Consider the following 13,083-nt stretch of genomic DNA (forward strand, 5'->3'; position numbering starts at 1 on the left):
ACTCCTTTAACTCTTTAGCTGAAAATGTTCTGTAGGGTTCAACTTTAGAGAAATCTTAGCAACTTTTATTTATTAGTCTAGCTATTATGTTTATTTTCATAACATCTTTTCTGAAGGAGAATGTCTAACACCTCTAGGTGTTCATAATGTGAGCCTCATTTATATTTTCAGAGAAAAGTTTTATCTTGAGTTTGAATGAATTATTGAATAAGCTGAGTTAAGAGACTCTCATTTTTGCTGTCCATGAGGTAGAAAAGTGGTGTGAAGGATGTATGACTTCAGCCAGTTGGCTACTGACCAGTCTTTCTATTGTTTACGCCATAGGAAACAGGGACTTTGGAGACAGGTGCTAAGGAAATGAATAGCACTTTTTTTGTGTGTGTAGTTGTAGGAACCACTGTATACCCTAGAACTCTTTATTAAGAACTTACACTTATGTAATTGAAGACACATTGATTGAGCTACAGGTACCTGGTCAGGCATTGATTGAGAGACCTGTATCTGGTCTCAGGTTGCTCTGTATAGAGGTTCCCCAGGCTGTTAGGAGCTAGGAGACTGCTTGGCCTGGACAGGACCCAGAATAAGAAGCATGGTACCTCCTACAAGACTTCGAGTAGGCTGTGGTCTTCAAGATGGCTTTTAGGATGATCAGAGAGGTCAGGAGTGTAGGTTTAAGCCAGGGCCCAGGGCCAACATTCCCTGAGATGAGTCAAACTCCAACCCTCTCTGGGTTTCTAGAACAAAGGCTAGGTGTAGGGAGCCAGCACTGTGGAGAGGGCAGGGGGCATGTCTGTAGGCATTGCTGGAACTGGGGGAGATTGTCAGAGTGGCTGGGGTAATGGTTGTGTAATTTATGCAGTTGGGCCTTCGTGCGTGACAGTGGGAGGTTGAATGCCCCTTATGGGAAAGTCATGCACCATGGTTGGGCTGGAACAGCCAGCCAGAGGGCGTGGGGGCAGTGGCTCTGCTGGGGTGACCAAAGTAGGCAAGGAAAGCCACTTGTTGCACACACCCCATTTTGATCAACTGCTTTCATGCAGGATGAGGCAGGGATAGTATCATTTCTCAGACCCAGGTATTGATGTTATCTTAATTCTTTAGTCTGGAAGAACTTGATGAGAGGGCAGGCGGATGATAAGAATTTCCTTAATCAAACCCATTTTTCATGTCTCCTAGGGCTACCCCTTCATCTGCCCATCTCCAGAGAAAGATCTGAGTGCTCTCACTTCTCCAGCTTTTCTCACAAGGCAGTTGTTACTAGACTGCTGAGGGAAGTGAAAGGAGGCCTGGGAGGGGGCTCTGATGGTGGCACCCAATCTGCAGGGTCTGGAGTCAGGGTGAAGGAGGTCAGGGACTAGCGGCTGCCATAGTATGGGCACGCAGCCAGGCTGATGATGAGCAACGTGGCCAGGAAGAGGGTGGCTGTGAGCTGCAGCCGCAGCAGGACTGCTGAGATCATGGTGTGGACCACCAGCGAGCAGGACACAACCAAGAGGCATGTGATGCTGCTGCCGTGCTTCATGACAGTGGACATGAGCAGTCCGTTTAGCCCTAGCTCAGCACCACAAGTTCTGCTCATGCTGACAAGCCTTCCAGGAGGCCTGGGCCGGGGCCACCAGCGGATGCAGATCTAGATTCAGGAGCACACCAAAGACATTTAGAATGTCTAGAGGCAGACATTCTAAAGTGCCAGGGGCAGCTGCCGTCTCTTCATGAGCAGCTCTGTATGCAGCGACGACAGACCTGAAATGAGGCAGTCCAGGATGAGGAGCAGCAGGCCCAGCGGAGTGATATGTAGGGGCATGGGGCTGGCAGCAGCTTCTGGAGGGGGCCCAGGAAGGGTGTTCTCAAGGTCTTACGGGCCGTCTGGTGGATAGCAGGCCCCCGCAGCCATCAGCAGCAGTAATGCTAACCCCTGAGGTGCAGAGAAGCAGTGCTGGAGGCAGAGACAGTGGAACAGGGCCCGCTTCCAATCTTGAGATTGCTCAGCACCTGATAGGTGCCGGGGTCCATGTCAGGCTGAAGATAGATCACCAGGTTGTTGTTTGTGCCACAGATCAGGGCTGATAGTGTGAAGAGAGCAGCTTAGTGCCAGAGTGGGGGCCCCTTACAGCCATGCTTGCCAGCTCACTATAAGGGAGAAAGTGCTTAACAGTAGTTTGGTCAACTCAGCTCCACAGCTGAGGAGGGCTGGAATTCCGGGCACCTGGCTGTCCCCGTGGCACAGTGCCAGCATGGGGGATGGACACCATACGTGGCAGTGGATAGGAGTAGCATCAATGTCCAGTACACTCATACCCACCCCAGACCTTGGGTGGCCCATGTAGTTAGCAAGGGGAGTGGGATTGCAACACATTTAGGGGAAATCAAGTTATGGAGCCAGCTCCCAGTAGGAGGAGCCATGGAGCATTGCCAGAGAGGATACTGAAGATCAGAGTCATTTGCCAAGGCTTGAAAAGTAAGGGACTGGTGGCCCTTGAAGCCACAGTCTTGGGGCCAGTCTGACGGAGTTAGGGGAGGGAAGAAGGAATCCAGGGTGCAGGCTGACAAGCCACTGTGCACACTCTGCAGGAAGGGAGGCAAGGATAAAGGCAGCATGAAAGTTGGAGAAACAAATGGATGACAGCCAGGGAAGCCAGATAGTGTCTCTACCTTCAGGCCCCAGCTCCTTATTCTGCCTCCCTCATTGCATCTAGAGCTATTCGGGCCCTTGCATAGTGACTGCAAATAGTCAGTCTTTCAATGTCATCTCCACGTTTGGCACAGCATAGTCTGAGCTGCATAGATTGTCAGCGTAGGTGCCCCTTGCAAAGCCCAATACTACTGTTGCCTTCAGTTTGGCCACCACAGCCAGCCAGGAATCCCTTGAGGAATGGGGAGGACAATAGCGAGCCATCCCGGCCTGCTTTGCTGTTGACTTTGTCTTCCATGTGCCACTGCAGGCGCTCCAGCTGGTTCTTGAGAAATGCCAGGTCCTTAAGCTTAGGCAGAGAATCCTTGTCATCTGTCACCTTCCCCGCCAAACTTCTGAAGAGCACTTTCTATAAGTCAAAAGTAAGACAGTCTTAGTTTTGTTCTGTATATTTGATGTTTGGTGCATTGCAAAAGATGGCATAGCTTAGTAGGATGTTATTTTATTTCAGTTGCAAAGTAGGAAGGACATTGATAATTGTAGAAATGGGGAGGAGGTACATATATGAATCTGAGGCTGTATATTTAGTCTTCTGAGCTTTGGAAATAGAGATGTTTTTTTTTTCAGTCTTAGCAAACGAAGTATTGTAAAATTTCAGAAACAATCAGGCTATTGATAAAGTATGCTTAAGTGGTAGAAAGAGTAATGCACTGAGAATAATGATTTTTTAAAAATCTTGATTCTGCTAGTAACTTGCGAGCCTGGACAAGTCCCTTAATGTCTCTGAACCTCTGTCTTCTTTTTTATAAAATCATATTTCTATATAACCTAAAAGGTCCCTTCCAGACCTAAAATTCTGTGACTCTGATTTTTCTCTATGGTCACAATGATTCTTTGCCTACTTCCACAGAGTATGAAGGTAACGGATATCCCTTATCAATGAAAATTACCTTTGAAAGTATAAGGCAGCAAACTGTGTTGCAAAGGGGATGTATGGAAATGGGCTGTAAATCTTGAACCTAATGGGGTTGCCTATGGCTCATTCTCTTCGGTGTGCACTACCTGCAGTGTTGACTCCTGGTATGCTGTGATTCTGGAAGAGAGGCACTCGGTCTTGAATGTGTAGTTTTTGACAGCCTGTTTCTAGATGGGACACGCATCTAGACACACATCACTTCAGCGGTGACCTTCAAGGGCAATGATGCCCCAGCCTTCAATGTGTAACTCTTAGGTAACACATCTAAAATTGGAATTTGGCAACCATATAGGAAAAGAGGATAATGTCATGTTAGGCCAAAATAGGGTATTTTGGGGATGGAAAACATCAAAGTCTATACTCTACCCAAGTATAGATTTTGGTAAATGGATTTTAGATAGATTGTTTTTCAAGCTCCTTTATGTTTCCTTAGACTTTTTCACTTTTTGTAGTAATCACTTTTTTTCTGATGTTTACAATGTTCTATTATAAATGGAGCTTACCATCTGCCATTAAGGAAAGTATAAAAATCAGGCGGTGCTAGTCTTTTTCTCTCCGTAAAGTAATTTCCATCAGACATCATTTTCCTCTGCTTTAATCTCTTCTGCGAATGTGGTAGTGATCTTAAGTCATACAGCTTGTAAGGTGAGGCACATTACAGATACAAATCTGAGGATTTAGCTGGGCAAGGGAGGGAGAGATAAATGGTAAAAAAGGAGGTGGAGACGTTTATTGATAACTCATGTAATGCTTCCTTGTGAGTAAAGAAAAGCAGATTGGTCATCTATAATAAAATGTAGCCCAAATGGCATTTGCACAGTTGTAAGGTTTATTTCACAGCAAATCAGTATGCCTATTAGCATTTCACACATATCCCTGTCTCTCTGTCAAGAATGTTTGCAGATTCTTTGTTGTTCATGCTTAAAGGCACTTTTAATCTTCTGGTGTCTTGCTAATGGACCTCCTCTTGAAAAACAACTCTTCCAGTCTACACAGATGAATCTCTTCATGACTACTCTGTTTCAGTTTTTGATGAGCTCCTCAGGAATCACAGTTTCTGTTAGGATTAGCAGAAAGAATAAGATGGGAGGCCGTAATTTTACATTGTAATTCAGGATCAAAATCATAGACTTTGAAGTATTCCTGCTCCTTCTAAACAGAATTGCAGCTATAGCATCCTGATAGGTGTTTTTCAAATCTCTTTTTCTTCCCTTCCTCTTCTTCTTCTACTTCCCTTTCTTCTTCTCCTCCCTCCATTTTTTCCTTTTTCCCCTCCCTGCCTCCTTCTGTCCTGCCTTTCTTCTCTGTATTTTAAGTACTTCCAATAAAGACACGGACACTTGTCTGCATCTTGAAAACCCCAGATTCAGTTTCATCAACATCTATTGAATGCCTGTTATATTCTTGATTCTGTGCTAGGCCTATTCTTATGCGTTGTCTTATTTAATCCCCATAATAATTATTTGAAAAAGCTATTTCATTCCCATTCCATCAATGAAGAAACTTGGGCCTGATTCACAGAGCTAGTATGTGGCAGAGGCTGAATGTGAAATTAGATCTTCTGAATTCTTCCTTTACTGGGTAGAAACTCTGCTTCATATGGTAAGTTGTATTAGGGTTCTCCAGAGAAGCAGAACCAAGAGGATGTATGGAGATATACGTGTGTATATATATTTATCATAGGAATTGGCTGTTGTAATTAGGGAGGCCAAGAAGTCCCACCATCTGCTGTCTGCAAGCTTGAGACCAGGGAAAGCCAGTGGTGTAATTCATTCTGAATCCAAAAGCCTGTGAATTGGTGGGCCAATGTCCTGGTCTGAGTCTGAAAGCCCAAGAACCAGGAGCGCCGATGTTTCAGAACAGGAGAAGATGCATGCCCCAGCTTAAACACAAAGGTGAATTCACCTTTCCTCCATCTTTTTGTTTGATTTTGTCCCTCAACAAATTGGATGATGTCCAAGCTCATTGGTTGGGCAACCTTCTTTACATAGTCTACTGATTCAAATGCTGATCTCTTTCAGAAGAGGCAAACCTAGAATAATGTTTTACCAGCTATCTGGGCATTCCTTAGCCCAGTCAAGTTGACATATAAAATTAATCATCACAGAATTGCCATTATAAAAGGAACTATACCTTAGTGTGGAAGCGAGACAGCTATGATTAAGTGAGAACATGTGACCAGATTCTGGGTCCAGATTCTAAATGACTGATTCAGCCTTGGGCAAGGTTTTGACCTTGTATTTTAGACTCTTTACTGATTAAAAAGAGATAGGAAAAGTTGTCTTAGAAGCGTCTTAACCTATAGCTGTCTGTATTTACTGCAGAACCTTACTTTGATAAAATTTTAATTTTGTGGACAACTTGGAACTCTTTAGTTGGGAAATAAATTCCAGCATAGTTGTTTTTATAGCACCGCAATTGATAGAAGTTATATGATCTAAATCAATTGTTAACAAATGTGCTCAATTACTGGGCAGAATCTTATTTGATGGGATTATCAATACATATCTGTTGAATACCTACTGTGTGACTGACACTTTACATTCATGAGCTCATTTAACCCTTATATCATTTCTGTGAGTTCTCAATTACTTGCCTCAAAGATGATAAAAATGAGGCTCAGAAGAGTTAAATAATTTTTCCAAGGTCACATAACTAGTAGGTGAAGTTGGGACATGGATCTTTGAATGCACAAAAATAGCACAATTATTACTAGTGTGGGATTTTGAGTTAGATTTAAGTTCCAGTTCTGTCTCTTACTAGCAGTGTAGCCTTTGGCAAGTGACTTGATCTACCTAAACCTTCATTTTTAGATTGAGCTACTTAAGAGGTCTGTTCTATTCTAAAGATTCAATTGCAAGTATCCCTTTAGCATGGCCTGACACAGTAAGTGAGGTATGCAATGGCACCTGCTTATAAGGGTTTAGCATGTTAAATGAGAGATGAAGCATAAAGATGAAATGTGAGCATTTTTTTCATAATGTATGCTAAAATGTTAAATCATGCAGTTTTAGCAAAAGATACTAGTGTGGTGCATGTGTTATATTAGACAGAACTTTGGAGTAGAGCTGGGATATGCAAAACCTTTCCCCGTCTTTACCACTAGCACACTGTGAATCTCAGAGCATGTTATTTCACTTCCATGTCCTCTGTGTGTCATCCGTTCATGCATTCATAAAACATCTACAGAGAGACAGCAGTGTGTCCAGGCACACTGTACGAGGAATCTAGGAACTGGAAAAGGAGCTAACATGTGGCATCTGTTCCCGTCATGGGCCAAAGAACAGCCTAATGGGAGGAGAGACAGACGTATGAAGACTTTGTAATGCAGTGTGAAAAGTGGTATTGTGGTGTTCAGAGCCAGGGGAGGCTTTATGGAAGAGGTGACAATTGAAGAAGCAATGAAGATGAGAAGGGACTCTGCATTATTCATCTTTATAGTAATATTTCCTAAAGCATTGAGTGCCATGCCCAACACATAGTAGGCACTCAGTAGTGAATTGGATACTGATTTGCAAGGCGGACTTGTTTCCAACATCCATTCCTTCCTGTGTTTCTTGTTACAGCTCCTCTACCTCTTGAGGGAGCTCCACAGGGACTCGGTTCAAGTCCCTAATTCTCTTAGTGACAGTACACCAGGGTGGTTAAGAGCATAGGCTCCGAAGTCAGACTTCCTGGTTTCAGTTTCTGTCTGCTATTTGTTAGCTGTCTGACCTTGAGCAGTTACTAAGCTTTCTGTGCCTCTGTTTCCTTATCTATAAAATGGGATAATAGGCTGGGTACGGTGGCTCACACCTATAATCCCAGCACTTTGGGAGGCCGAGGCAGGCGGATCATGAGGTCAAGAGATTGAGACCGTCCTGGCCAACATGGTGAAACCCCGTCTCTACTAAAAATACAAAAATTAGCCGGGCGTAGTGGCACTCGCGCCTGTAGTCCCAGCTACTCGGGAGGCTGAAGCAGGAGAATCGCTTGAACCTAGGAAGCGGGGGTTGCAGTGAGCTGAGATCGCGCCCCTAAACTCAGTTTGGCAACAAAGCAAGACTCCGTCTCAAAAAAAAAAAAAAAAAAAAAAAAAAAGATAATAATACCTAGCATTATTAAATGGAAAAAATTAAATGCAAAGAACTTTGAATGGGGACTAAGCACTAAGAATAGTAATTGCATAATGAATGTTAGCAATTTTTATTTTTCATTTTGATACATTTTGCACTGAGTTCATTTATTAGAGTTCCACTTCACAAATACTCAGTTACCTGCAAAAATAGAATTTTTCTGATTGACAGTGGTCAAAAAGAAAAGGTGACTTATTTTAGGAAAGATGTTGCTTTTTCTTCACCTGCTCTTGCTTTAAAGCATGGATCATAAGGTCCTAGTTAATGCCACAAGGAGCTCACATGTATTTTGCTAATTATAAGTCATGCTTCTCAGTGGCCCTTTTAACTGTTAAAATGACCTCTGGTTTCTGATTTTTCTTTACTCTTTATTAATAGTTAACAAACTGTTTAATGCGTGGTAGGAAAGCCAAGTAAGCCTGAAGCATTTAGAAAATGGCATATGAATTAGTTGTAAACTGTTTCAGTAAACATCAAATGGGTGGCAATTACTTAAAGTGATTGCCTAAGTTTCATTAAAGTACTTAAAAGAAAAATATGTGCTTAATGCTGCTTTAATTATAAGGAACTTATTAGAGTAGCTTCCATCTAGGGTTTACCAAGTTAGCCTAATTCATAACCTCACCTAGGGCATTTTATACACATGCATTTTATACACATTTCTGATTTCACCCCTCACCCCCTGCCTCACTGAGACTCAAACCTGGTAATCTGTGTTTTTAATTATTTCAGGTGAATCTGCCAATGAGACCTGGTTGGAAAACACTGCTCAGGTGTTGTCTGGTTAAAAGCTTGCTTTCGATTTTGCGTTCAACAATTGGAAAAAGCTCTTAAAGATTCTTCAGTATAACTGGTTACCAAGGGTTAATCATGGTGAATATAGAATGAGACTAGCTGAGGAAATGGAAGTCTGTGATTTTTGATTGCCTTGTTAAATTGTCAACAGCAGCAGCACCACCATCATTGATTGGGTTATGGCAGGAAATGCTATAGTTAGATTTGCTACAAATTAGTTTAGATAGAGAGTATGGGTGAAAATATGGTAATCTTATCAGATGTTGTCTGATAAATGGAAGCAGTACATTTATCAGCAGAGTTGCAAAAGAAATGTTGAGTACACCTTTGAAACAAGGTTGCCTGCCGTGGATTATAGCCAACATAAGTATTCTCAAGGTGTGTGGAATCAATAAAAACCAAAGGTGTCAAGATGAAAAGAGCAGTCAGCTTGTATAGGTGCCCACAACTACTAATCATAACTTGATAGGTGTGGAAAGAACTGCTGAATACCCTCCCTCCCGCACTGCCCCAACTATGGCACTGCCCTAGATAGCCTTCTAAAACACACACCTGATTGTGCCACTCCCTGCCCGCAACCCTCAATACTTTTCTATTCATATGCTGGGATAAAGTCTAAATGCCTTATCAAAGTATATAGGGCCATTCACGATTTATCTACTATGTACTTTTATAGTCTTCGTTCTCTTCTCTTGCCACATTTTCATGCTATATGCTCAAGCCAATTGAAGTCTATACATGTAGTCTTCCAAAGTGCTTTGAGAAAAAAAAATCATATACCACATTATTCTGTGATAGACCCTAACACAGTGCCTAGTAGGGGCTCAATATACATAGTAGTTGTTTAGTAAATGTTTATTGACAAATGAATAAATCAAAACACAATTACTGTAATGATCTCGTTACATGTGGATGTTTCCCTTTTGGGATGTAAGCCCATCTGGAGCACTATAGTGTGCACAGTTACTGGCACATAATAGATAGTCATTAAGCATTTATGGGGATCTGGCAAAATGGCCAAATAGGAACAGTTTTGGTCTGCAGCTCCCCGAGACCAATGCAGAAGGCGGGTGATTGCTGAACTTCCAACTGAGGTACCTGGTTCATCTCACTGGGACTGGTTAGACAGTGGATGCAGCCTATGGAGGGTGAGCAGAAGCAGAGGAGGGTGTCGCCTCACCCAGGAAGCTGGGGGACTCCCTCCTCTAGCCAAGGAAAGCCATGAGGGGCTGTGCTATCTGGCCCAGATACTACGCTTCTCCCATGGTTTTTGCCATCTGCAGACCAGGATATTCCCTCATGTGCCTACACCACCAGGGCTCTGGGTTTCAAGCACAAAACTGGGCGGGTGTTTGAGCAGATGCCAGGCCAACTGCAGGAGTTTTTTTGTTTCATACCCCACTGGTGCCTGGAACCCCAGTGGTGCCTGGAACCCCAGTGAGAGAAAACCGTTCTCTCCCCCTGGAAAGGGGGCTGAAGCCAGGGAGCCAAGTGATCTTGCGCAGTGGATCCTACTCCCATGGAGCCCAGCAAGCTACGAACTACTGGCTTGAAATTCTTGCTGCCAGCATAGCAGTCTGCAGTCGACCTGGGACACTCAACTTTGGTGGAGGGAGGGGTATCCACCATTACTGAGGCTTGAGTAGGTGGCTTTCGCCTGACCATGCTAAGGACTGGAAGTAACTCAACACAGCACGGCAAAGTGGCTGTGGCCAGACTGCCTTTCTAGATTCCTTTTCACTGGGCAGGGCATCTCTGAAAGAAAGGCAAGAGCCCCAGTCAGGGGCTTATAAATAAAACAAATAAAACTCCCATCTCCCTGGGACAGAGCACCTGGGAGAAGGGGCAGCTGTGGGTGCAGCTTCAGTGGACCTAAACATTCCTGCCTGCTGGCTCTGAAGAGAGCAGCAGATCCTGACAAGGAGGGTTCTCCCAGCACAGTGCTCGAGCTCTGCTAAGGGACAGACTGCCTCCTCACATGGGTCCCTGATCCCCATGCCTCCTGACTGGGAGAGACCTCCCAACAGGGGTTGACAGACACCTCATACAGGAGGAAGGAGCAGGCAGGAATCTTCACTGTTCTGCAGACTCCACTGGTAATATCCAGGCAAGTAAGGTCTGGAATGGACCTCCAGCAAACTCCAGCAGACCTACAGGAGAGGGGCCAGACTGTTGGAATAAAAACTAACAAACAGAAAGCAATAACATCAACATCAACAAAAAGGACCCCCACACACAGAAACCCCATCCAAATGTCATCAGTCTCAAAGATCAAAGGTAGATAAATCCATGAAGGTGAGGAAAAATCAGCACACAAATGCTACAAATTCCAAAAACCAGAATGCCTCTTCTCCTCCAAATGATCACAACTCCTTTCCAGCAAGGGCACAAAACGAGACAGAGAATGAGTTTGACGAATTGACAGAAGTAGGCTTCAGAAAGTGGGTGATGACAAACCCCTCTGAGCTAAAGGAGCGTATTCTAACCCAATGCAAGGAAGCTAAGAACCTTGACAAAGGGTTACAGGAACTGCTAACTAGAATATCCGGTTTAGAAAAGAACATAAATGACCTGATGGAGCTGAAAAACACAGCACGAGAACTTCGTGAAGCATATACAAGTATCAATAGCCAAATGGATCAAGCAGAAGAAAGGATATCAGAGATTCAAGATGAAATTAATGAAATAAAGCATGAAGACAAGATTAGGTAAAAAAGAATGAAAAGGATTGAACAAAGCCTCCAAAAAATATGGGACTCTGTGAAAAGATCAAACTTATGATTGAGGGGGTCCCTGAAAGTGATGGAGAGAATGGAACCAAGTTGGAAAACATACTTAAGGAAATTATCCAGGATAACTTCCCCAACATAGCAAGACACGCCAACGTTCAAATTCAGGAAATACAAAGAACACCACTAAGATACTCCTTGAGAAGGGCAACCCCAAGACACATAATCGTCAGATTCTCCAAGCTTGAAATGAAGGAAAAAAGAATGTTAAGGGCAGCCAGAGAAAGGTCAGGTTACCTACAAAAGGAAACCTATCAGACTAACAGGAGATCTCTCTGCAGAAATCCTACAAGCCAGAAGAGAGTGGGGCCCAATATTCAATATTTTTAAAGAAAAGCATTTTCAACCCAGAATTTCATATCCAGCCAAACTAAGTTTCATAAGGGAAGGAGAAATAAAATCCTTTTCAGAAATGCTGAGGGATTTTGTCACCACCAGGCCTGCCTTACAGGAGCTCCTGAAGAAAGCACTAAATATGAATAGGAAAAATCGGTACTAGCCACTGCAAAAACACACCAAAATATAGAGACCAGGGACACTATGAAGAAACTGCATTAACTAATGTGCAAAATCACCAGCTATCATCACGATGACAAGATCAAATTCACACATGACAATATTAACCTGAAATATAAATGGGCTAAGTACCCCAATTAAAAGGCACAGATTGCCAAATTGGATAAAGAGTCAAGACCCATTGGTGTGCTGTATTCAGGAGACCCATCTCACATTCAAAGCCACACATAGGCTCAAAATAAAGGAATGAAGGAATATTTACCAAGCAAATGGAAAGCAAAAAGCAAACAAACAAACAAAACGCAGGAGTTGCAATCCTAGTCTCTGATAAAACAGACTTTAAGACAACAAAGATCAAAAAAGACAAAGATGGGCATTACATAATGGTGAAGGTATCAATGCAACAAGAAGAGCTAACTATCCTAAATGTATATGCACCCAATATAGGAACACCTAGATTTATAAAAACAAGTTCTTAGAGAACTAAAAAGAGACTTAGACTCCTGCACAATAATAGTGGGAGACTTTAATACCCCACTGTCAATATTAGATCAACGAGACAGAAAATTGACAAGGATATTCATGATTTGAACTCAGCTCTGGACCAAGCAGACCTAGTAGATATCTACAAAACTCTCCACCCCAATCAACAGAATATACATCTTACTCTAAAATTGATCACGTAATTGGAAGTAAAATACTCCTCAGCAAATGCAAAACAGTGGAAATCAAAACAAACAGTCTCTTAGACCACAGTGCAATCAAATTAGAACTCAGGATTAAGAAACTCACTCAAAACCACACAAGTACATGGAAACTGAACAACCTGCTCCCGAATGAATACTTGAGTAAATAACAAAATTAAGGCAGAAGTAAATAAGTTCTTTGAAACCAATAAGAACAAAGACAAAATGTACCAGAATCTCTGGGACACAACTAACACAGTGTTTAGAGGGAAATTTATAGCACTAAATGCCCAAAGGAGAAAGCAGGAAAGATCTAAAATTGATACCCTAGCATCACAATTAAAAGAACTAGAGAAGCAAGAGCAAACAAATTTAAAAGCTAGCAGAAGAAAAGAAATAACTAAGATCAGAGCAGAACTGAAGGAGATAGAGACACGAAAAACCATTCAAAAAATCAATGAATGCAGGAACTGGTTTTTTGAAAAGATTAACAAAATACATAGACTGCTAGCCAGACTAATAAAGAAGAAAAGAGCCTGCCTTCCAAGACTGTGGAGGAAATTCCACAAGATAG

The 13,083-nt window shown here is 42.7% G+C and overlaps 1 protein-coding gene and 1 pseudogene across 8 annotated transcripts in view; one reads left to right on the forward strand and one right to left on the reverse strand.

The window, feature by feature from the left end:
- SLC4A4 (solute carrier family 4 member 4) overlaps positions 1 to 13,083 on the forward strand; it is a 493,231-nt gene that overhangs the window by 219,550 nt on the left and 260,598 nt on the right. The gene's annotated exons all lie outside the window — the stretch shown is intronic.
- The window catches only part of LOC126955019 (probable UDP-sugar transporter protein SLC35A4), a 33,700-nt pseudogene continuing 21,971 nt past the window's right edge, over positions 1,355 to 13,083 (reverse strand).

The sequence above is a fragment of the Macaca thibetana genome, chromosome 5, assembly GCF_024542745.1.
Source record: "Macaca thibetana thibetana isolate TM-01 chromosome 5, ASM2454274v1, whole genome shotgun sequence".
NCBI lineage: Eukaryota > Metazoa > Chordata > Mammalia > Primates > Cercopithecidae > Macaca > Macaca thibetana.